Below are 23,975 nucleotides of genomic sequence, written 5' to 3'. Positions count from 1 at the left end.
GGGGCTCTTGGGTGCATGCAGCTCTTCAGACTGCATGGGGCACTCCAGCACCTGCAATGCTGAGGGCTGGAAGGGAAACATGCTGACGGCATCTGACAGCTGACAAGATGAAGGCCAGGAAAAGAGTGACAGACTTCTCATGAGGTGAATCTTTAAATTGAATCTATGATGATGTTTGAAGTATCCAGGAGATGCTGAGGATTTTTATGCAATTCTGTGCTATTCTTTTCTTTACAAACTGAGCCTTTCTACAGGACTGTGAAGTAACTGTGTAGTCAGTAATGAATTTAATTTCCATAACTTTGCCTACCAAAGCAAACTACAGAGATGAGAATAAAGGAATAGTTTCTGCACCCAAAAAGGACACAGATATTTACAATGGCTCCCCTGCCCATCTCATTCCCAGCAATCCCATTTAGGTACCCTCAGTCTAGTAAGACAACATTTCATGGCACAAGAAAACAGCATTTCTCCTTTCCCTTCAGCCAGGATACGAACATAGTTTGGTGCGTTGAAATCAAGTGCTGCACATGGGTTTCTTTTGCCACAGTTCATCTGTAGATTATTCCCTGAGAATTCGTGGTATAGCATGAGAGCGTTGGGCAGCAACGGGGGAAGCCCTAACACCCCACTGACTCCCCCTCTGCTGGACAGGGTACCAATACCAACGTCTTCCTCCCAGGAGCTTTAAAAATATTAGGTTTTTGTGCAGTGATGCTATCAAATATCTTAAGAATTTGCACAGTCTGGCATCTAACCCATGCACCTTATTTATTTTTTTCCAGAGCTCATCTGTACGCCTACAGGCACACCTACTGACCGCTGTAACACTGCTGCCCCGTGGCATCAGTGCCCCCTCTCACAGCAGTGAGAGATCACCATGTCCGAGTCCCAGATGTCAGCTCCTCGTCGGCTGGGATGAGCCCTGAAAGCCTGTCACTCTGTCACCACCGCTCACCGCCAGCGTCTCCTAACATACCCCAAGAATGAGGTGTCAAATCCTACTTTGGGAGATCTATCACAAATAGGAATCTCCTTGGAAAAAGTAGTCAGTAATTCTTTTATGTTGTTACAGAGGCAATCATGAGACAGTCAGTTGATGCCAGTGACAGCTGAATTTCCAGCTACAGTTTTTCATTTTCAAGCACTCGTTGATAATGCAATACTTTCTACTGCAGCAGGATACTGTTATCACTGCACACATTTTTATAGCTGCAAAGGAGGACCTCAGCAGAAACAGGTGGGCTAGAAAGTATTGATCTGTGGCAGTTACCACCTTGCATTCAGAAAGAATACAAAAAAGTAATGACTCAATACTATTTAGTTTACAAATCACACCCATAAGAGTCAAAAAAAGTGTAAAGTGCCAAATTTAGGCTGAACTCTCAAATTGCTATATTAAGCCTCTCTGAGGAACTAGGAGAAATCATATGTGGCGGTAAATAAAGACTGACATTTTACATATATTTACCTGGGGCAAGTTAAGGTAACAGTAAATCCTACTGCAGGCACACAAGTAACTCCCTGCTATCAGCAGCTTCTGAATACTAGGTTTAAACCAGGACTGGCTTTGACAGTCAACAACAGAAAAAAAAGCAACCCACGTTATAGCAGAAATAAAACAGGGCTGCCATCCCCACACTGCTGAACGTGAGATGTAATCAAATGAACGCGGCCAAGATTTCTTTAGCTTTTCTTTGCCCCCTGCTCTTCCCAAAGGATCTCACAAACACATAATTTCCAAAACACATTTCCAGTGCAACCTGAATACTCATTCAACTTAAACTGCTACGTTATAGTTTCAAGTGTATAGCCTTAGATTTAAGCACAGGTTTAAGAGGATGTTATTTCAGTTAGATGAGAGCACCTACCCTAGCCCAAATGCAGCTCAGTTCTGGTACCTTCGGTGGCCTCTTGCCAGCAAAGCTGGTGCCCAAATTCCAGCAATGAAATAAAGTGAACGTGTTCTACCTCATCTCATACTGAAGGAAACAGAACAAGAGGTTTTTCTGGTGGTGGCAATTTGCTTAGCCTCTGTAACTGCATGTTTGGTTCCAGTGTCTCTAAGACAGAAGGAAATAAAAAACTGCCCAGGCTTACAAGTGAAATGGACTTTGCTGCAGCTTCACTGCATCTTTTAAACCCCCATGCTACATCAACCCACTGCAGCTTGCTGATACCTCAGATGGGCAACTGACTTTCAGATCACCTCTTCAGAAGATGCAAGTTGTACCATACAGCACAGTCTCTTTAGAGAGCGCCTAAAATCCTACTGCTGGTTTGGAAAGGGGTTTAATCCCTAAGAGCAAGGCTGCTCTGACTTGCTTACTGCAAATGCGGGGGTTTATGGTTTTTTCTCTTGTTGGCAATGCAGACCCAGAAAATTTGAGTCCCTGTTTCCTGTTTTATCACCAAAATTGACCTAAGAAAAAATTCTCATTGGAGCTGCACAAGTAAAGCCAGAGTCTGGGATGAGCTCTTTCAAGCTGTGGCAAAGTGAACAGGGCACCAAGAAGAGGAGTTACGCTTCTGCCCTCCAGGACAGAGCCCAGCATATGCAGAACAACAGGGCAATATTTGCAAGTTCATTTTTAGCTGAGATCTCATCTCCATGAGCTTGGTTTATTATCATATAGAGTATCTACCTGAAAATCTTATTAAATGCCTTTAGAGTATAAATTAGCATCAAATCCTCTTCCAGCCACATAATTATTTTTTGTGTTTTTCTTTCTTTAATATTTATTTTAAATGAGTACAGCCAGCCAGCACAGCTATACTAACACAAAATAGTCATCCAGCTCAACAACCAGAATTAACAGCATCCACTCTTGTCTCAGTGTCTTGGTAAGAGTCCTCACCTTGGTTCTGTTACACAACCTTTTGTCTTCAAACTTCACATTAAAGAGCAACGCAATGCTTCTAGACTTTAATAGGAATGAGGATGAAGTGAAAAATGAATCAACCACTGAATCTGACCCTTTTCTATCATTCAAAAAAATCACTAGGATTTTCTGGTTTTACTACACTTCAGGAAAATCTGATACTCAACAAAAGCAAACATTACATTGAAGGAATTTTTGTTCAGGAAGTTTTTATAGTTTTTACAAGAACCATCCAAATCCAAATTTTAGTGAAAACAATAGAAGTGCTCCCACTGACTTCTCCCCGCTTTGCATCTGCCCCTAAGTCTATCAGTTTTCTTCCACATTGTGAAAAAGACTCAGGATAAAGCTCTCTGTGGCTCTATTTATTCAGCTTGTCTCATGACAGCTTGAGAAAAAAATCCCAGTTACCCCTCCAATGAGAAAATAAACTGAAAATAAACAGCTCACCAGAACACCAAAGCGAGAGACAAACACCAACATTTTACACCCGTTTTGTCTTCCTAAATCCGCAAAGATGCTAACATTTTTGAGGTCAGCAGAAGTACTTCCCATGAAAATCAATAAAAGCATCACCACCAACACATTCAGGGGAGCAGAGCTGGGCCTACATGGACTTCTGAAAATCCCATATCAAACTCCAAAAGGAGCGTTGACAGCTCACGTCACTGGAAGCTCAAAGGCCACTTCTGAAAAAAGCCAGCTTCAGTATCTAAATACACCACAACAGCAGTGGGTCTTGTTGATGGAGGAAGTGTAATTCCTGACTGCTTGACTCTTTCCTCGCTTAGCTTTGTGAAAACAACCAGCGGAGCGTGCACCCACATCCAGACCAAGTCCGGGAAACCTCGGGACTGCAGCCTCACATTTCTCGAGGCAGAAAAAATACTTGCACCACTTCTGCCTACTGTGGAGTCTCAAAGCCAGACAAAAATCAGTGCTGCTGGTACTGCTAGTAATAGCAGCAGTCTTGCACCTTGTAATTTATTGAGTGCTAATACTTTCCTCTTCTCCTCCTTGTACAAAAAGGATTTTATGACCAGTCAAACAGCAGAGACAAGCTTGACCTGCGTGCTGCAATAAATCAGGTGCCAGGACCAGATGGAGAAGGGTTAGGAAGCATACTAAAGTCACTCTTGAGTTACACCTAGTGTATACGGTCTACTCAGAGGATTTTTTGACCTCATAGCACAAGCATTTGTTTTCAAAGCCTGCAACAGCAACAACAAAAAGGGGAGGACGTGAGCTGTTGCAGATCCCATTTCACAAGAGCCCACAGACTGTACGGCTTGCCATGGCGAGGATCAGTGCATCCGTGTGGCTTTTTTGTCAATATCTAAGTACCACTGTAAATCTGATTCTTATTTTTTATGTATCATTCCTGTAGCATTACAGGAAAATGCTGTTAAGACTAAATTCAAGTTTTTGTTATAAAAAAGACTTACAGATTATGGGATTGCTGTGACTGCTTGAAATTATCATTTGAATTGCAATCTAAATTTATATAACGTATTTGGTCTCCAGACCACATTCCTTTTCCTGCATTCATTTCCATCTGTCATATCATTGCTGTACTTGAGCTCGGATATTGTTGTAGCTTTGGAATACATTTCTGTGGCTTTTTCTCAGGCCACGACTGGAAGAGTTTATTTTTATTATTTTTATTTTATTTTTTTACTGGGCAGAAGAGCCAGAGTCCATACTCCCATGAACACACCAAACCAAATGCTGATCCCAGAAGCTCCTGCAGAAGTTCCACTGAAGTCCACAGAAGCCACCTGTGGCCATTCACCTATGACTGAAATCATTTACTTTGCTCGTTACTGGGGTCAAAATGACATAGCTGGTTTGCATTTGTCATACACTCATTTTTGTCCACATTTTGTGGCTGTTAAATGTAAGACATCTATTTGAACAGTGTCTATTCAGACAGCACTAACCAGTTGCTGCTCTCCCATTCTTAATACAGCCTCTGACAATTCAGGTTTCCTTCTGCAGCATCTTATATTTTCCACCAACTTGGGACATTCTAAACAAGGATGTTTGCTGGACCTTTGGCCCAAATACTACTTTTGTTTCTTTAACTTTTTTTAAAATGAGTACGTTAGGATTTTTTTATTATTATTTTTAAGGAAAATAACAAAGGAAAAGAAAATTCTCTGACATCTGTTCTATTGATTCCAACTAATTAGAAAAGCTGTATTGCTGACTCTTATTTAAGAAAAACAGCACGCATTTTTCATCATTTCCTATAAAATCCTAGGCTACTAAAGTATCACTTTGAGCATCACAGAATACACCTGTTGCCTCAGAGGTGATGTTTGCTCCTTGCAGGAAAGGAATTGCTCTGCTTTTGCCATGCGTATATAAGCATGACAATTTAAAATGGCAAAATTCAACAGCAGTTCTTTCTGAAGAAAACATAGTAGTAGAAACACAGTAGAAAAATAAGTTCTATTGTCTTGACACTTTTCTTGATCAGGGTCTGTTTTCTGAAACAAGCAAGAGGAATTCCACTCTTCCAACTGTAAAGTTGATTTTGCATAACCAAATGATTCAATAATCACCAACATGTTTTTGATATCTTAGGATGGGCCCTTACTTGCATTAAGAGCACACAAACACTACATTACATCATGCCAACAGTAAAAGGGAATTGAAAATAAGCAAAAAGGAGCTTGCGGAATAGATTTATCAAAATATGCAATAGAACGATCATTTGATAATAGAAAAAACACAGCTTTTTTTTCCTCCCCCCCCCAAATATATTTCATATGGATGCATTGGCACATTTTTGTACGATCATCATTGTTAATCTGCAGTTTCTGCATCTGCCGTGTTTAGCACACAGAGGGCTGGTCATCTCACGGCTGCCAACACCTTGCTTTGGTGCTTAAGGGGGTGAAATGAACACTCAGGATTTCGCCAACACCACAAGGAGCCCAAGCGTATTGTTTCTTGGAGGTATAGCTTTGGACAGGACTTCCTATACTGCTTAGCTTTTCTGACAGGGCATGCCAAAAAACAGTGAGCATCAGCTGTGAAGTCAATGGCAGTAACACAGAATAACAATCCACAGAATGTGACCCACCAGCACCAAAACTAAACAGCCACTGTATGATAACCTTTGTTTTGCCTATTCCTAAGACATATCGATTTCCAAAAGGTCATTCACTAGAGAAGAGCTTTGTTCAATTTGAAATATCTGTGCACCAGGCAATTCTTGCATCCCTTGAAGCACCCTTATGCCAAGGGATGTTCCTGACAGTGGTGCATGGCTAATATTGCAGTAGTTTTTAAATAGGATGTTCACAAAACAGCTCTTTAAAGAAGGTCCTTCACAATTTAAAGATAGATACACCTCTGTTGACTGACAGACATTGAGTCTAGTGGTTGTTCCTTCTATCTCTGTTTTTTACTGACTTATGTCCTAGCTAAGCCACTTATATGATTTTCTTACCAATGTTTACAAACATTAAACACAGCAAGGACCTAAAATCCCAAAACTTACTTTTATTACCTTCCCTTTATTGTAGAGTTTAAGAGATAAAAGGCAACAGTTTCAATGGAGCCATGAAGGAAAGAAAGACATCAGTTACACAGATTACATCACTGGCTGATTTCATCTTCTCAAAACTAGAATATGTTCTATTAAGTTTGATGTGCCAGGACCAGAAATTGGGAAACATATCAAGACAAATATTTTAAAAAGCAAGTACACATTGTTGCTCTGAGATAGGATTGTTTAAAACATAAACAGCTATGCAAATAGGAAACATATTGCTTGAAATACATGAAATGCAACACACAGTAACCAGCACAAGTGAAATCCAGCAGTCAGGTCCTTACTTGGATCTTATTAGCCTAGCTACTTTGGCACCATACAGCTATGCCCTTTTTACATGAGCTAAAGATTTGGCCCAGATGTAAGTACAGATAAGGTATGACTAATCTTAGGCAGTACTGGAAATCCATGATGCCCAGTGAAATCACTGGTTTATGTTTGCAACATCTCCCCCTGCCCCCCTCCCTTTCTTTTTTAGTTATAATTCTTTCTTCTTCCCCAAGAAAATTTTCTCAACTGCAGCTGAAATGAAGACTGTGATCCACGGTGCATCCATACAGCAGACAGAGGTAACAGGAGTTTATGTGTAGCAATGCATTACCCCTGATTTAAGGCAACTCACGCTCATGAGACTTCTGCTCCAGTAGAGCGGTAAAGTTTCGTAGAGCTATAAGAAGGTTAAAGATATTCAGCTCTTCCCTCTGCCTTTCCTTGGAAAAGCTCACTCGTTTATTGCGTCCGTGAGAGCCTCCCCTGGCAAGCACAGTTCCCGTAGGCTCTGCACGTTAAGGAAGACATCAAGCATTGCCCAGTCAGTGGGAGAAGTGACCCGCACCTTCCCTGGAGCTACGCCAGGTGGGATGAGCACAGCACAGCACAACCACCTCAAACTCAGACGTGAGCGTTCAAGCCCGTTTTGACTGAATCTGCACTAAGAGCCCAAGACAATAGCTGCTAATAAAACCATCGTGCTCAGCTTGCATGCTACCCACCACTGCCACCGCGACTGCTCGCACTTGCTGGGCTGAAAGGGAGGGATCACGTGAGTGTGGCTAACTCAGCTTCACGCTGCAGAGAAAATTTATTTCCGTGCATACCAAAATCACTTCAAGAAGGGAACACAGCTTCTCAGCGTGAGCGCTGCTCTACATGCACTAAAGGAAGCTGACATTTACATCAGTAAGCTGTTTTAATTAAGTTAGCACTATAAAGAAGGACATACGAAGTTAAAGATGGTGCCGTAACCCATCAGGTAGCTGCGATATGCAGCAGATCAATGCATGCAGCAATGAAAGTAAACAAGAGCTGCGAGTTCAAAAGAGACTTGGGGCCATCTTTGTGGAAGAAACCAGAAGCTGCAGCCACCAAGTGAACCTGTAAGTTCACAGTGGTGATGGATTGGTTGATTAGATTTTTTCAGGGTTAATAAGGGCAGGCCTCAATAGGTCAATAAGCTTCTCTCATCTCGTACACATTCTCCTGCTATGTAAACTAACAATATTAGACAGTCAAAGCAACAAAGGCAAACAAAGAAGTCTGATGTGGCTCATTGATTCCTCAATAGCTTTCTCTTGTCATGAGGTTGAAGGGAATGTGATGAGCTGTGGATTCCGCAAAACCTGGATGTAAAACATGGAAGGGCAAAGCACTTAGTTTTGACCTAAGCACATTTGGGTGGTATAACGATGAAAGACAAGAAGTAAAAGTTGAAATGAAAAGTAAGAAGACAACTGAGAAATATAAAAGCCTAAGGTCTTCACCTTTCTCCCTTCTTCTCCAAGTAATGAAAAAACAAGTCACAAAGAACATGACACCATTCAAAAGAAACATGTCCCACAGCGTGCATCAGGGGAATCAATTTATTTTGCTGAAGTCTTGTCTGACTGTAAATGGACAGAGTGTGAAATCAAAACAGAAGTGCAGTAGATTCTTGAGAGAGAGAAAAGGCAGAATATGTAGAAATCACTCACCCAAGAGTGATCAAACACCCCAAAATTCAGACCTTGGGACAGAAGTACATCGTTGCACGCTCCTGGGAAGCAGGTCAGCAATAGATGTGAAAAGGAGATGAAGGCAAGCAGCCTTCAGGGAGATGCAAACTAGCAGGAGACAGGCATCCTCCAGCACTGAGAGTGGAAGGAGAACAGGTAAAAAAGAAGGGCTGAAATATCTTCATTGTACAGAGGGAACAGCAGGTGGTAGAAATTAGCTAGACATTTGGATGACAAAAAACTAGACCCCAGGCTGATTTGCAGAGAAAGGGGCACTGTATGTGGTTCTTCAGTGACAGAATTTGCCCGTAAATTGAAGATCGAAGCCCCTGTCAGTGTAAAGAAAACTTTCATAACTGAAACCAACTGCAAGTCTGTGTAACATAAATGGACTAACCAGATTACATGGCTCACAGCAAGTGTGAAACTGGAAGGATTTGCAGCGGCCTATCCCCAGTGCTGGTCTACCCAGAGCCACTGTTTAGCTAACCTGTGATTAACAGGCACCAGAGAAGAGGTTTCTCAAAGCTTCCCACTCTGAGGGGTAGTTCAGGTAGCAGGGGAAGTTTTTCAGAACATGTAAATCTTTCTATTAAAAATGAAAGCACAATGAAGGTTTACATTCAAAGAAGGCTAAAACTTAACCTATAATCCAGTTGCCCAACCATCTGTATTTAAACACTTCTCCTAACAGGAACCCCTTTTTTCTCATGTCTTTGAAAAGAATGCTCTGTGAAAAGTAACTAGATTCAGTCCCACACTTCCACAGTTGATTCCAATTTTCTGTAACAAGGAAAGTGTTCCTGGAAATGTGATTCTTATTGTTACTTCATATTGATGAGTTACTCAACCAAAACTAATTAGTTCTAGAATGGTAAAGTTGTATTTGCCAGTCAGGCATGATCTCTGGAAAAAATACTGGTGTAGATCAGCCTTTCCTTATGGGACAAGCACAGAAAAGGCAGATTGGGTTTTGTAGACACCAAAAATAGCCTGGTGTTCTATGGCACCTTTACCTTCTCATTCTCTATTAATTCAAAGAGCGGTGTAATTGCAGTGATTTTTAAAAGAACAGGCAGGAAGAGCAAAATAGTTGTTTCCCAATTTCATAAGCCTTCAAGATGTTTATGCAATGTAGGTCATTACTAGATGCCTTTACATGGCCCAAGCACGGCAGGGCCGATCTATTTAAGTGATTTGTCAGCAGGAAACAGAGAATTTACAATGTCTGCTTTGGCCTCGATCCCACAACAGACTGGGTCCTATTTGAACAAAACCAGTCATAAGTCTGAGGTACACTTCAGTTTGCCAAGTTATCCTTTGGTGGGATGAAGAGGCATGAAACGAGGCAACAGGTACTAGATATTTAGCAAGCTTGTATTAAGGATGCTTCACCAGCCCTCAGGAACTAAGCAGATACAAACCAGCATTTCAGATGTCAGAAAAGGAAAAGGAATTATACTGCTCCATGCCCCAAGTAATCACTGTGGTGATTCAGTTTAGCACAGAAAGGAATATATTATTATTATGGAGCAATTCTAGAAGAGCAAATAGGGGCAAAGTATTACATTTACAAACATACAAACATTTATTTATTACATTTACATACAAAGTATTACTGCTTTTTTTCCATGCATAGAATTCATTTTCACCAGGTTGATAAAAGGACAAATTAGTAGACAGAAACCCCAGAAGCTGATTCATCAGTCTTAAAATAAATGATTTAAAAGTGAGTTTAAATACTCTAAGGAACACTCACGATTTCACTTCAGAAACCACAGGAGGTACCTATGCCGGCTGGCTCTGATTAAACTCCTAAATACAGAGCAGGTAAAGCTTCATCCTACTTGACTGAAGAGCAAAACAAACACACGCGCACAGGGATTAGAGGCAAAGTTGTGAGGAGAACACCAAAGTTATAGCTCAATCATCAACAATACCATTGGGTCATTTCCTGTGTAGTCCCTGCAACAGGGAGATCCTTTAACCCAGAACAATTTCTGATAGATCGTATGTAAAATCATGGGAACTGCAAGGAGACATTTTATAATTGGCAAAGCTTGCTACAAATTTGCAGCCTAACCCCATCCAGGGACATCTAAACCCTAGAGGAAGATGTGACTCAAGAAGTCCTGAGTCAAACTATTGTTTTTGCTATTTTTTCTGACCCCAGATTTTCCATTTGTGGGTTTTCCATTTTTCAACAGGTTTAAGAGGTATTGTTTTCATAGCAACTTTCTGCAAGAACAAAAAGGAGGGGAAAGAAAAGACTGACAAGATCTCATTAGAAAGAGGAAAAATGAATTTCCAAAAGATCTGGACAATCTTGGCTAAAGTTAAACCGCGCTTAATTACATTACATCGAATCACCAAGAATCTCCCATTGTTAATCAAAGCACGATTGCCACAAGACAACCATAAGAGATTGATGAAGCCATTGTACAACCTCTGTAAACATCAATCCCAACATGAAGCATCAAAACTCTATGGGGATGTGGTGAAATTAAGGCCCAAGACTACATATAGTAGGTGACATGATAACGTAGGAACATTAGGTCTGAGACGCATGAGCGAGGGTGGCATCTAAGTGGAGAAAACTAGTGATGAACAGATTACAGAAACAAATCCTGTTGCATCAGGTACTAACGGGACAAAAGCAGAGAAAGAGGTCTGCAGATCTGACTGGCATTTAACTTGTAGGAATTTGGAGACTTTTGGAAAATGCTGAGTTACCAAACCTGAGCACAAAACTAATTGAAGAAATTTAATTCAAGAAGTTCAAACAAACAAAGCACAGACTCTCATATTTTTAATTTGTGCAAATGCAGAAAAACACCGTGAAATTAATCTGTTCTGCACTGGGTGGTACCCAAGTCCCCAGAGCTTTAAGCACTTTATGACCAGTCTCTCTGTAAGTTATAGAAATTCGGCACACAGTTGGCTGACAGGTGTCCTGTTTGCTGACTCAAAAAGGATTTTCAGATTTATGTTAGAAAATGAAAAGGGATGGTGGGGCAGAGGAAGGGGCAGGTGTCTTCTTTTATTAAATAAAAACCAGCAACAATTACCTTCTAGCAATGGCAGAGAATAATTCGGATACAAGAATAAAGGATCACATTTGCTTTTGCGAGAAATTTGGCAAAAATAAGAGTGAATCACAAAAACATTACCTGATGTTTTCATTTTCTTTCCTCAAAGGTGACATACAGTTTACAGAATTCAACCCTATACAAAATAATTGAATTAAATTAAAGGGAAGTGAAGGAAACTTATTAAAAGCACACAGATGGAACACTGGGTAGCTGCTCAGTCCACATAAACCAACGAAGGAACATCAGCTCCCAGGAAAGGAAGCTGGTTTACAGCACACATGGATCTGAGTAAGCAAGAGACCTTCTCTAAAATAATAATGGACATACACCTCTAAGGAATTGATTTTGGAAAAATTCCTATAGTAGGCGTTCATAAAGGATGTCATTTTGGGTCAATACTGATACCAACGTAATGGTCAGAAATGGATTGGCATAGATACAAAAACCATGGATCAAATTCCTCCCTCAGTCGCACTCTGTTAGCTGAGATGATGAATGCTCACGATTCGGAGCTCCCATGCTGCCTGATACATAATTCTACATTTCGTCCCACTGAAAAGTACAGAAAATTTCATAAAAACGGTACAAAGTAGTACCTCTCTACCTACTGCAACATAAGCAACACAGACAACGATGACCCCTCCTGAGCTCACCTGATCCATGTGATTAGAACTGTTGAAAGTTAAACTAAAAAGCAAGAAATATTTAAAAAAAAAAAAAAATTAGAGTCCTAAAAGCACTCAGCAACCACAGAAAATTATTTTTTGTTTGGATTACTAATAAGGAATAATTTTCCAAAACAAATGGCAAGAATAACCAATTTAGACAAGCACAACCCAGCATTTTGCATGGACAGTGCAGTTTCTTTGTAAAACACCTAGATCCGTGTTGGTGTCATGCCCTGCACAAAATAGTGGCACTCAAAAAAATAATCACGAAATGGCGAAGAGGTGGCAGTGAGAGTTAAGGTCGTTGCAGTACAACTACAATAGGGCTCACCTTCCTGCCCAATGCAGAAGTACTACGCAGGGCAGAAGTTTAAATCCAGAGTTGATTTTCATGTGTACTTACATGTGCAAGCTACCCGAATGGATACTGCTGCTGTGCACAAAGGACAAGCATACCCATGACAGTAAAACATCCACAAAGCACTCAGGTCCCAGGCAGGGGCACAGGAACAGCAGGCTCGTGAGCTTAGCTTCCCGAGCCAATGCAATTACCAATCCAGCTCCAGTGGATAAAAGTGGAAAACCAAAAATAAGTCCTTACACCTGTAAAATATGACTTGCAATAACCATTCAGAAGTAGGGGACAACTGGAACAATAAGCTTTCATTCCAGCCCGTGCTTTACAGAGCAAAGCAGGTAGAGGAAGCCCAGGAACAAATCTTGACCATAAACTTGCACAGAATCCTGGCAAACGCACAGGGAACCCATAACAGCACTATTAGTGGCTTTGTCACAAATAACCACTGCTTTTTAAGATCTCTATACTCCAAATAAGGGAGAGGACCTGAAGCAACTCAAGTCTGAGAAAAAATAACTTACCTGCAGAATTATGGAAGCACAAACCTGAAATCCCATGGTATGTAACACATGGAAAGGCAAGGGTCTTGTCCAGGCAGAATCACAGAATTTTAACCGTGAATCATGCCAGGACAACAAAAAAGTAAAAGATGCCCAGTGTTTAAGCAGCTTTTAAGAATCACTGAGAATATCATCAGAGGTGTTGATATTTTCGTGCCCTCTCTCAATTTGATCGTATCATCACACAAGTCGCAAGCAATCCATGTGCAATACCTCTCTTCACCCTGTAAGATTCCAGTTACTAATTCTCTTGAGAAAGAATATTTTTTCCTGCATTATACATTGTTGTAATTCAGACCTGGGATGACATTTTCATGATAACTTTCACTTATAAGCTTAAAACACTGGCCACACTCCAAACAACACAACAGAGCTTTACACGGTGTGGTCTTTTGAAATGAAGAACATTTCATTTAGCTCAGTTGACGGCAAACAGTTACAAGAATGAGAGTCTGGAACGCTTGGGTGCCCTGAGATTCTTTTGCTGCTGAGTTGCTTGTTTGGTTTGTCTGTTTTAAATTAAACCCACAGATACAGAATAACTATGGATAACTAGGCAGCTAGTAGTATATCACAAAGCAGGATGCAAATCATTTTTAGGGCAATGCAAAACCAGAAACAATCAACACGTGAATACAAAAGTTTAATGAAAGACACCATATCTGTACACTAGAAGGAAAGCATTGAAGGTTAGGCCCCCACCTAGAAATGGAAGTTAGGAGGTTGTGTATCCTTATCCAGTAGGGATGCTGGGAGAGAAAGGTTTGTCCAGGGCGTGAGAGCTGCAGCCCACGCAGGCCCACAGGAAGCCTCACACCCATCAATGTCACTTGCTGCCCGAAGCTGGCAGCTGCAAACAGCCTCCCCACAGCAGGCTGGAGCCATCAGCATCCTTCGGAGCTGAGTCGTGCACACAAGCTGATAGCAAATGTGAAGCCAGCAAGAAGAGAAAAGTCACCTTACATCCTCTGCATCCTGATCCTGTAGCAATGAAACCAAAGCTCTGTACGCGCACAAGGACGCAGGATCAAAGCATACAGATGAAAGCTGGAAAGTCTCTAAAAAAAAAAAAAAAAGATGAGATGACTTGAGAGGGCAATTAGAGGCAAAACAGGAATTCTGTTTTGTTTGTGATTCCAAGACTGGAGCCAAACATCACAATTCAGTAGGGCAGTTTTATTTAAACTACCACAAAAAAAAAAAAAAAAAAAAAAAAAAAAAAAACAGAGAGAGAATTGCCATTTTCTAGAAAGCGCCTGTGGAAGCCAGGAACCCTGCCAGGCTGGCAAACAGCACTCGCTGCTGAGGGCAGATTATGCTCCCTCTCCCCCAAACCCATCAGGATTAACACCAATAAGCAAACACGAGAACCCAGGAGAGGCTCTGACAGTACCACTCCACTGCAATTAACTCATTCCCTCAAAACACAGCCCTTTAGATCAATCAGCAAATGCCAGGGAGATGGAGGAAAGGAAAGACAGAAGTTTCACCAATACTTCTGACCATACTCTTAAACCAGGTCACGTGGTACTGCATGACAAAGTCACGCATGTCATTACCTAATGATTCTGCACATCAACACGTTTCATAGGGTTAATTAATAAAAATGCTCTGCTAGAAATCAAACTGATTCTGCTTTGCAGAAAGCCAGGGGGAAGGAAGCTACAGTTTCAGCATTATGACAAAAAAAAAAAAAATCTTCCTCCTTCCCCTCCCAAAATAATACAGTGTGAGAATTATTGGTCTGTCAAGACCACCAAGCACCACACCACATACAAGCTTTGCTCTCAGGGACAGTGTTCAGCAAATTATGACACTGGGTTCTGTTTCAACACGCTGTTACTCCTATCATCACACCCTTCTCAAATCCCAAATTTGGATTTTCCCAAATCTGTCTATAAAACACTCTGTACTTGATCCTATTGTAATAGCTCTGAGTAGTCATACTCATACCACGGGGAGTCAGACCACAGAGTAAATACAGGTTTAAAAGCATTACCACACTGGGATGTCTTGGGGACTCAAGGCAAAGTGATCACACTAAGCTTTTGATAGTTGTGCCAACACAACTGCAGCCAACATCAGTGCTCACCAGGGCACAGGCAGCGGAATGATGTCACTTGCATGCATCTGTTGCCACTTGCTGAGGAGTCCTTTGCTAAGGACAGAAAAGGACAGCTACTCCAGCACAAGCACACTGGGCCTGACCACAGGTTTCAAAACTAGCCAGAGGAATTACAATTTTCTTTTGTATGGTTGAACATTCACTGAGTATCTTCTTATATATGCAAGGATACCTAGGTATGTAACCTCACTTGTCAGAATCCTTTATCTTTGTGTTAATTTTATGGCCACTTCAGTTCTCCTTCTGCTTGGGAGATGAAAGCAAATCGATGGAGGGGAAGGGTCGCTGCCAAAGGTCATCTATATGTAATGCAATTTCATGTGCTGGGTCGCATAGCATTCCCAGACTGAAAAGAAGGCTCTGTTGCCAGGACTTTAAGAAAAACCACCAGTTGAAGGCAGTGTACAGTCACACTACACGCAGCCGTCAATCACTTCTTACTGTGGCTTCCAATTTGTTCAGAGTAACTAGAAGAGTTGGAAGGCTTCCTCTAAGTGCACCATTCTGTTATGGGGGGAAAAAGTCTTTGGAGGGTTCACATTCATTTCATTAGAAACAAGCCCACAGGATTCACTTATTCCCAGTAGCATGAGCTCTGTTAATTCACTAAGCTTACTTACACAGCAAAGGATTTGCTATTACACATCCCACACCAAAAGGAAAAGGGGAGAAAAAAAAAAAAGAACACAGCCTATTTCAGCTGCTTACTTTAAGTCTGTACTACATACTGCTGCACTTAGTGAGGTTCCAAGTTAGGGAAGCATGCTTACTCGAGAAAACATTGCAGCATATGTTTAATTTCAAGCATGTGCTTTCCACGTCCCACTGCACTCATGCACATGGCTGACTAAAGACTTCAGTACACACTGGTGTGCTCCTCTGAATCCAGGCCAGAGGGTGCTTGAACAGCTCCATAAAGTCATTTTAGATGCTCATCTGACGAGAAAAAGAGTTTTTCTTTCAAAATACCAGGCTCCATCAATACATGCAAGTATGTGACAAACAAAGTGACAAAAGTTTGCAGCATCTGACGTGCAAGTTAGAAGAGAAGGTAAGAGACACGTAGAGCATCAGGCCTGCTTTAATTCAGGCACACTTCATTTTTCTGGAATGCAACAGCAGTCACTGCCGTTAAGGTTTCCATGAATAACTACAGCAAAATAACGCTCCTAGTGTCTACAGCTGCCTGCAGGCTCCAGGAAAACTTGCTCATGTACAGCATGTATTTTACACTTCCCATGGAAACAGGAAGTTTCATTGGTAGAAACCAGAGCAGCGTGTAATCAAAACGCACCTATAATGTGAGGTGAGGTTCAAGACATAACTCACGTACCTGGGAACACCAGCACTTAAACAGCCAAAAGAGCTTAATCCAGATTTACACTAGCATGAGGGGCAGTCCAAAATAACTACCCTTTTAGCTCTTCCTGCTTGTCTGTCATACTTCTGGCATTCAAGGCAGAAGAGATTCTAACATGCTAGAACGTACACGCACCTATGCATATAAAACTAGATAACCTAATATACAGCAGCATGGGTTTGATCAGAAGGTCTACTTATTACAGACCGGTCAGAGATAAAACATTAATTCACAAGGCTAAGTGAAAACTACAACATGCCTGTATTTTTGTAAAGCCTTTAATAGAGTATCTCAAAATCTTTAAACTGAGCTCAGAGCGGACACCCCATCCAAAAAAAGAAAAAGCCCACACAAATCAGCTGCAGCGTGTTGCAGAGGACCACAGTAAACAGCAAAAGGCAAGCGAGCTAAAACTATTTGTGATCTACTTTGTCATAGCCTGTTTTTAGTAGCAAGGAGGAAAGCAGCTTCTTGTTCTAGTCACATCAAGAGATTAATAACAGTAATTCAGAATAGCAGTGAGCAGAGGTAGGACCAACAATACAAAACAGACAAATAATGAATCCCTTCTCTTGCTATGATTCTAAGCTTTCTAAAATTAAAGGCACTTCATAGCACGTTGAACAGAGGCTTGTAGATGGAAATACTGTTCCTGCAGTTCCTTGCCTGGGCTGAGCCTGTGTTACAGTGCCTTGCACTGCCAGTGCTCCTTAGTCTGGGGCAGGCTGGCCATCCCGGAGGTGTAAATCACACCCTGCAGCACACCATGAATGGGGTTATTCTGGCTCTCCTATTAATGTTCCACACCCCACATACAGAAAGCCATAAGGGCAACTGACAAGCTTCCCAATCCCAGGCTTCCACGTGCTCTGGAAACACCATACAAGTATCAGCTTCATACACAGAAGACAGAAAACGAGGTGGACAAGTCTCTCTTTCTAAGCAATACGTCAATTGCCTCTGCAGTGCCACATCACAGCGCACGTGCCATTTAGCCCTACACACCCTGCCCTCATCGCCTTCTGTTCCCAGCACAGGCAGGCAGCGCATCACGCTACAGAGAGCAAAAATTGCAGCTCTTTGCCACACTTCCTTCTGCCGAGAGAAGATGATGCATCTTTTTCCCCTTGTTCTCTCTAGACACCAATGTGTCCATTAGAGGTCTTCCTTGTTCTTTCAAGTGGGAATTCAGCTCCCAAGGACATGCACATGGCTTGGACCACACCTCCAAACCTAGAACCTAGCTCTACCTGGCTTACCGTTGCAGCAGGCAGGAGGTGCAGATCAACCTACGTGCTCTGAAGGTACAGAAACACTGTAATGGCTGAGGTCATGCCCAGAGGGCTGCAGTAATCAAGTGTCCCCTCTGATTTGTCACTAGTAAGTAAGGGACAAGCAGGCTTTAACATACAGTGGAAGGGAGCCTAATAACGTTACCAATAACGTACACCCTGTGGCTAACGCGTACAAAGAGACATTTTTACTGCTGCATGGAGATAGGAAGGGAAAAAGCCTCCTCTTGTTGGCATACACACACATGCACGCACACACAGGCGCACACTGTTCAAAATTGTTTGAAGAGCTTGTGGTCTTGTTGTTAAATGAGTTGTGAATGTTTCCAAAAAGCCTAAACACCAGACAATGGCAGCACATGGCTGAAGAATGTTTAAGGGGCTTAGGCTGATCTGATAATTGCCCAGTAAGACAAAAGCAGAAACAGCTTACAGAAGTAAAGGACATCAGTTTGAGAGAGGTTTCAGAAAAGCTGATCTTTAATTTTTAAGATGACATTGCATACACCGCAAAGAACCCAAAAAAACCACTGACTGCAATATAGAAGTGGAAAGGCTTTTCCATCAGGAGAACAAATCAGCATTTACGTGCACATTCAGAGAACGGCCATCCAGAACTCCGTGTTCGAAGAGCAAGTCTTCCCACTTGCTCTGATCCATCTTAAGACACCCCACTAAAAGCGATATTTGTTTAATACAGTCCAAAGCCGTGAGCACGGTGTGAACACATAACTTGAACTTTCATTTTTTCTCTCCAAACTATCTAGATGAAGGAGCCAGGGCACGTATAACATAGTTCTTACACAAATCAGTGTTTCGTCTGCAACCCTGGTCTTGTTTCTATAGTCAAAACCATCTAAATTAGAGCTGAATGGATTCAGCCAAAATACATCTGTGAACATTTTTTTGGCCTGTTAAAATGCTTATGTTCATACACTTCCACATCAGTATTCTGCACGTATCCCACTCTCACATTTAGACAAAAGGAGTGGCCTCTGGCTCAGATGGCCTCCGAGCAACAAATCCTTGGAGGCTGGGCAAGTACAACTGAGAAAGTATCACCTTATTCTTATTATCTTCCTCTGGCACAGCTGTTGGAGACAGAGCACTGCAGCCTGAGCCAACGTGGCTATTTCTACAAACATTCATGCTGGTAAGTGGGAAGCAAATTTTAGATGCATGTGAAGAGGGTTATGCGTAACATCAACCTCCCTGCTCGCGCGCGCACACACACACCAGAAACGCTTAACATATCCCATGAGGAAACAGGAACAACAACATCTGATCACTCAGCCCAGGCTGAATACATACAAAACCTTTTTCTAAATATTGAAAGAATTAAAAAAAATCCACACATCCCTAAAATAGTCAACAAGTAACCATGAACACACTTTAAATCAAATTCTTGGCATTGCAATTCCACTAGCAGAAAAAGAAAAGCTAATATATTCATGAAAATTTGCTCTGCTTTATTTTCACACGCATGTTAAGGAAAATCAGAGCCTAACTTTCACCTGAAAGTGCACACTATGCTCGGAGAGCCCTCTGGGGATCAACTGCATCTGTAGTGCAGATATATGTAACGTACCTAAGAGGTTCGATAACAAGACCATAAATTGAGAGACCCTAGATAAGAATACAAAGAAATGAAAGTCTTAGAAGACAGGGTGCTACCACTGAGCAGTGCAATGTCACATGCATGGTACCACAAAGCAATAAGCGCTTTTCTTTTACAGTAAGTGCAGCTGTGTTCTGTCATAGTTCTATAATATTTATTAAATAGAAAAATCAATAAATCAGAAAATCCCATGTACTCAGCACAACTCTGAATGAAGCCTGTGCAACATTTTAACAGTTAGACATTTATTGCAGATAGAAAGGCAGTTTCTCTGTTAGGTTTGTGATCGGTTGTAGTTACCATTCGTTAGGACTGAAACATACATTTCAAATGAGAAGCTGGCAAAGAATAAACACATCTGAGAGATGGAAAAGGCAAGAACTCCAAACTCACTGAATACATAACCTGTTTTTCCACAAGATGCATTTTAATTACATTTTGCAGATGGTTTTTTGAATCTTTTGCCACAGCATGTGAAATTAATTTTTGAGGGGAGGGAATGCAAGAGAAGCTTTACTATATTTACATATTAAATAGTATTTGCTGGTCTAGGCATGGTAAAAAGCGTTCTGCTGTTCCAGGGCAGCACTTTCCAGGGACACTACCCACCGAATTCCAGGTCTCAGTAACTCAGCAGTGACAGCATTCCCCTTGTGTAGGTACGTGCATACACAAACTAGTCCTCTGTCTTAAGTAAATTTGGAGTCTTGATGTACGATGGATTCCCATTCTTGTTCCACACAGCTGGAAGCAAGAGCTAAAAATGGCCACTTTTCACTGCCGCTTTAAAATTCGAAAGAGTTTTCCAATATTTAGAAAAGCTACATTTCAGCAACAAATGAATTAAAGGAAAAAAAAAAATCTTTTTCCATTACCTATTTTAAGCAATGCTTTGACTTATTGTAAGGGGGACAGACGAACAAGATAAATGTGTAGATCTTCACTTGAAATGTAGGCAGGAGAGGCAGTCCAGGGCATTTGCAGAGTATTTTGGTTTAAGCAGTTCAAAGAATGCTTTCTTCTTCAAAGTCAAATTTCACCACCACTGGCCGGGTCATGTTCCACTTCTTATTTCGATTCCTATCCTCGATGAACTCCTGGTAAGGATCTTTCTTTGAAATAGCTTTCTTCGAGCGTACATAACCAAAAAAGACAGTTAATGCCAGGAAAGAGTAAAACATCATGACAAAGAGGATGAAGAAATAGGCATTGTCATATGGTTTGTATTGTGGCTCTTTTTGTTCTGTAGCATTTTTCCTTGTGTCCAGGTTCCTTTCCAAAAGTTGCAGAACACATTGTGAGATGAGAGAAGCTAGAGCTGTTTGGTTCATGTTGGTGAATTAAAAAGCATGTAAGAAAACACGGAGGAGAATGAGCGCCGAGGGGCCCCAAGCAATGCTTCATTGAAGTGGGAATCTATCCACTCGCTTTAACAGGACTTGGATCTGGCCTGTAATCATTTCCTCTTTTGGTAAGGAATGCTGTTAAGCACTTATTGGGTCTCAGTCATTTGATAATGAGGCATTTGGCTGATAAGCCTGCCTCGCCTGTGAAGTCTATTAATAATAACAATAATGGAACAATAACAAATCGTTGAGACGTACATCTGCCAGGCAGTTTTAACGTGTGATTTTTTTTTTTTCCCCTTCCCCCCTCACCATATTTGGTGAACAGATCTGCTCAGGTCACTGAGCGAAAACATTTAAAAAGCTCCAGTGGAATATCATAGAGGTCTGGTGGAAAAAATAAAATAAAACCCGCAAACAAAACCCACCCTCAGTGGAGGAAGGTGCTTAAGTCTGTCTCTGATTTGACGCACGTAAACAAGTCACACACATTTGCAGACAAGCATCTCTAACTGCCCTTCTCAGGTGCGATCTCTCAGCATCACAGCTGGCAGGCTGTGCCAGAAGATGGCCCAGAGTCTGACACCTTTCCACACAGTCCCTAGAGAAACTCCATCAAAACACATTGCCTGTTGCATGAACACCAGCATGAGAAAGGGTTTTCAATCTAAGTACTGATGTGTTGTTTTCCGCCAGCTGCCATCAGTAACTTAAAAATGACATTTTTAACTCTCAGCTGAAATATGACAGCCTCAGAGCTCAAGCAGAAAGTTGAATAACGTCTGTGTAAGCACTGGGGCTGGCAGTCTGTAACTGCATGTTGCCACAGATATGGCCCACACTGGAAAAATGTAAGAGAATAATATCCAAACAGGAAAGAACAGCCTGTAAAGTTGTTCTGGAAAATGAAAACCTTGACTGTCACTGACAAGTGGACTACACTGAATACTTTCAGGCAAGGAGTAAGGGGGTTAAGTCTTCTTCAGTGTGGTTTGTCACAGGTCATGTCTCCTTGCATGATAATAGCAGAGCAGTGCTCTGCGGATTCCTGCTTCCTATTGTGTTTTACAGGCTAGGTCACTCTAAAGTAAATTGTTGTTTTACAAAGTAGTGAAACCTTATCTTGCTACAAAAAAAGAGTCCTTACTGCCACAAACGACAATGCCAGCTGTTTCTTTCTGTGATCTGAATTCTGGGGAGTAAGCACCATGACTTTGAAGTGGAGAGCACATCACCCGACTAGCAGTTTGCCAACTCTGAACTGTTTCTTTAGGCCTGACCCCCTGAACTGATTGTATGATGACTAATTCACATGCTAAGATTGCAGTATATCGGTATCACTAAACAGCCTGCATTTGTCATTAAGGGTTTCTTGTAAAAAGAAAGATGAAAGTGAAGTCTGTAATTTTATATGAGTAGCAGACTACGGTATAAGTACATTTCGAATATGCCACTTTTAGAAGAAACGTTCAGCTCCACATTTTAACTGTTTGTTTTAAAATCAGCCTAAAAGAAGAAAAAAAGAAGGAAAGAAAGAAAGAAAAAAAAAAATCCTTATAAAGAGCAATGCCAAATCCTGTTCTTGGTTAGAGCCAAGTTATTGGGAGAGAACTTATTCACCTATTCTCGTTTGTGAAGGAGAACAGATTTAGAGGACCTAATAGTGTTTTGAGGACAGAAGAAAAGTATTATGGTCAGTTTAACTACAAATAAAATACATTTATTAAACTAGTATAAAATCTTCAGGGGAACTAAGCCCAATTTATATTCATGGAACTGGAAAAGGATTTTCATTTAGGTTTTGCAACTTTTCCAGAACTCTGTAAACTCTCATTGTTTGTTTGTTTTTTTAAAGAATTCGCTTCAGTAAAAGGAGCATGAGATTCTACATAAATTAAATTGGACACAAACTAATCCCTGTAAATTTCTTGCCTGCTTGAAAAACCCACGACCTCTCTTTGCCAAGTTTATTGGGCTTTCTAGTACCAGCAATAATAGATAAACAAATAAAGGGGGGGAAGAGAGGAGAGGATGGACAGACAACAGCATGCTGCAACTGAGTAGAGAAACAAGTGACAAGAATCACACCTGTGAATTTGCAGTGACGTTTTTGGGTTTACCGTGAGTAGTGCTATCCCACACTTCACCGTGCTCCTTCAGAGCTGCAGCACCCTACTTTTTGAGGTGCACAGTGCTTATTTCTTGAGGCGTTTTAATTCATTCTATTCTATAAATTCATTTCATTCTGTTCAGTGAACTGACTGTTCCTCATATCGAAGCAGTTGCCTATGCTTCTTAACAGAGCAGCACAGAAATCTGTATTTTCTCTCCTCACATTTTAGAAGGTCAGATCCATACCAGCCTGAGCCTAGAACCTAGATCAGTGTGATAACAGTAGATCACAAACCTCAATACGTAGGCTTTATCCCAGAGGTAGCTTCCTAACTGAGAACCCAGGTACAATAATTTCGGCTTTATACCTTCCTTTTAGACATACTGCAGGATATTCAGGTCTTCCCCATAAGCAGAAGGTCACAGCAAGCCCATCATAATCAGTACTACATTTTACCAGTTTCCACGTGACTACTCACAGTGTAAGTCTCAACATAATGTAAGAAGCAATGACATGCAAAGGAAGACTTGTTACCTTAACGCTGCCCACTTTAGGCAAGGTTTATAGGCTTTGCTTACACATGTACAAGACCATTACAAACCAAGGAAGACACATACCATAGCTGATAAACTCTTCTGCCTCCAAGCTCAAAGGGTTAGATACGGCCTCCAGGCATTAGGGCCTCAACAGCACTCCCATCAGCCTCAGGAAGATTATGCACCACAGCTTACTCCTTGCTGCTTCAGAAGAGCTGGCAGATGAAAGCAGTTTGCAAAAGGCTGATAGAACTCAGCTGTGCTGCCCTGGTTTGCTCTTCCTGAAGTGCTCTTGCCCAAACACACCTGTATCAGGAGACAGATGACACGACCCAACCCCAATTACAGGGAAATGTTCATTCACTGTTCTGCTCCTCTAATACAATCTAGTTTCATTGTAACTTAGGGTGATCTGTGTACTGTTTTTGTGTTTAGTTGAACAAATTGATGTTCTGTTAGGCTACACAAA

At 41.3% G+C, this 23,975-nt stretch overlaps 1 long non-coding RNA gene across 1 annotated transcript in view; it reads right to left on the bottom strand.

Annotated features, from left to right (window-relative positions):
• LOC118171177 overlaps positions 1-23,695 on the bottom strand; it is a 67,105-nt gene extending 43,410 nt beyond the window's left edge. The window contains exon 1 of the long non-coding RNA XR_004753088.1: positions 23,588-23,695. This is a non-coding gene — a long non-coding RNA (uncharacterized LOC118171177). The remainder of the gene's footprint in view (positions 1-23,587) is intronic.
• Between the last annotated feature and the right edge of the window lie 280 nt (positions 23,696-23,975).

This window comes from Oxyura jamaicensis, chromosome 9 (assembly GCF_011077185.1).
Source record: "Oxyura jamaicensis isolate SHBP4307 breed ruddy duck chromosome 9, BPBGC_Ojam_1.0, whole genome shotgun sequence".
Taxonomy (NCBI): domain Eukaryota; kingdom Metazoa; phylum Chordata; class Aves; order Anseriformes; family Anatidae; genus Oxyura; species Oxyura jamaicensis.
Note: the sequence above shows the minus strand (reverse complement) of the source record. Positions and strands in the feature narration are given on the sequence as shown.